The sequence below is a fragment of the Schistocerca gregaria genome, unplaced genomic scaffold (assembly GCF_023897955.1).
Source record: "Schistocerca gregaria isolate iqSchGreg1 unplaced genomic scaffold, iqSchGreg1.2 ptg000818l, whole genome shotgun sequence".
Taxonomy (NCBI): Eukaryota; Metazoa; Arthropoda; class Insecta; order Orthoptera; family Acrididae; genus Schistocerca; species Schistocerca gregaria.
This window is the reverse complement of record NW_026062185.1, coordinates 205,795-208,415: the sequence shown is the minus strand read 5'-3', so window position 1 is coordinate 208,415 and position 2,621 is coordinate 205,795. Positions and strand designations below refer to the sequence as shown.

General features: G+C 19.5%; 1 non-coding gene across 1 annotated transcript; it reads left to right on the top strand.

The window, feature by feature from the left end:
• The first annotated feature begins 994 nt into the window (after positions 1-994).
• On the top strand, positions 995-1,113 carry LOC126322624 (5S ribosomal RNA). The gene has a single exon (XR_007559090.1). It is a non-coding gene; the product is annotated as a 5S ribosomal RNA (ribosomal RNA).
• Positions 1,114-2,621: the final 1,508 nt, after the last annotated feature.

Below are 2,621 nucleotides of genomic sequence, written 5' to 3'. Positions count from 1 at the left end.
TTAATGTGGATAGTATGATATATGAATTATATGAACAATATGAATATAAGGTTATGAATTAGGAATTAGGAATAGGTAATATAGTAGATCCTGTGAATATGTAGATAAGATGTAGATAGAGTATGATAGATGGTGTATGTAGATAGTATTATATAGAATAAATGAGTGTGTATATAATTATGATAGATTATAATATTAAGTAGATATAATAGTATATTTATATTTAATAATATTAGTACATTTTGGTAGAGAGTATTAAAGATGATAGATAGATAAAAATGATGTTAATTAAAATAATGAATTGAATAATGAAGATTAAATAGATTAGATGAATTTTATTATAGGATAATCTATATTTGAATATGAATATTATTTGATAAAGCTGTAACATATTAATATAGAGATAGTTAATAGATCGATTAGTATAGATGATTGTAAAAATAGATATATTGGTCTAATATATATGATAAATATGTATCTGATAGTCAATATGAGTTGAACGTATAATTTGATGTAATAAATTTTATGATTATAAATATTTTTTGTTGATATAAAAGAATTTTATTAGCTGATATTAACTTGTGTTAAAAAAATATATATATATATGTTTTACATATACAAAGAAAATAAAGGGTTGATTTTATGATAGTGTTATAAAAAAACAGAAAAATAATGTCATATGTATAAAAGTAGATAATTATAATCTAGTAGGTTACAAGACATAAGAGTTAAATAGAAAGGAGATAAATATTGATAATAAGAAATTTATTTATTTATGAGATAATTGGTGTGAATTATTTAATAATATGATATAAGAGATGATATTAGAATATAGATGATTGATTATATAAATAAAATGAAATATATAATATGTATTATATTAATAAAATTATTATATAATAGATTAAAATTAAATAAAAAAGAAATTTAAAAGATGATAAGAGTTGTAGAAATAGATGATGATTTATATATAATAGGTTGATAGTTATATAATGAATACGACCATACTAGTACAAAAGCACCGCTTCCCGTCCGATCAGCGAAGTTAAACGTACTTAGGCCTAGTTAGTAATGGAATGGGAAACCAGCTGTGAACTCTAGGTGTTGTATTCTTTTTTTTTTATTTGTTATATTTAATATATATATATTATTTTTTATTGTTATATTAATATATTTTGTAATTATTATTTAACTTATATAACAACTAATATTGAATGTAAGAAAACTAATATATAATATTTGAATTTATATATATTTTTAATATTTTATATAAGATTAAAAATGATATCTGTTAGTAGAATTCAGATAGACAGAGAATAAATATTTAGATAAATATAACATGATATAAAAATATTTATAGTTAAAATAAATAAACAATAATAGATAAAAAAGTTTATAAAAAAAATTAAATAAATAAAAGATGATACTATGATATAATTTGATGACAGAATGTGATGATAATAAGAATAAGATAATAGAAAGGAGTATGTATATTTATATATGATATGATATGGAAAGATAGTATGTATGTAGATAATATATATAGATGAATATAATAATAGGAGATTTTAGATAATATAATAAATATAAATAATATGATATAATGAAAATCAGGAATGAACTGTTGATTTGACAGGATAAATATAGATGATATAATGTAATAAAATTATATATAAGATATATGATGTAATATAAATATAGATAGATATAGATATGATAGTATGATATAATAGAAAAGAAGTATGGATGAATAGAGTGATAATATTGATAATATAATATTTAGAAAAATGGTAAATAAATGTATGATATAGTGAAAAATATGCATAGATGAATAAAATGTAAAGTGATATATAGATATAGAAAAATGTATGGTGTATAGTATATATAAATAGTATAAGATGTATATAAAAGAATAGTGTATATAGATTTAAAAAATTATGAATAATTGATGTTAATAAAATATGTAAATATAAATATGATACGTGATAAATAGTAAAATTATATGATATCAGAGAATAGTTATATATCTATGTATAAATAGATAATATTATTATGATATTGAATAAAGTTAAATAATATTAAAATGATATATATATAATTTATATTAATGATTTTTAGATTATATGTTTATATATTTAGATCTGAATTTTTATATAATAAATGATAAAATTAAAATAATATTATGATATTTGTGCTATTATTGAAGATAATAAATAATTAGATATAATAGATAATTAGGTTATATGAGGTTATTTAGAATATGAATAATAATGTGTTTATATTATGAAATTTATTTGATGATAGATTAATATATTATACTGATGATAATAAATCGTTGTATGAACAGATTGTGTTACAAGAACCGATATGCTGTTGTTGAGAATATTTTCGATCTTCACGCACAATCTCCATAAATTCTACTATTCTGTCAGTTATATCTAGATCATCTTTGTCGAATATAATTTCATATTTGATAAAGTTTCCGATTTGTGCCATACATGCACAATAGTCTAATAATGTCAACATCTGTTGACAGTATTCATTTGGATTAGAATCTTGTTGATTATCGTTGAAAGCAAGCATGATGAGACCCATAGATGAGGGAGAAGTTACGACAGCAA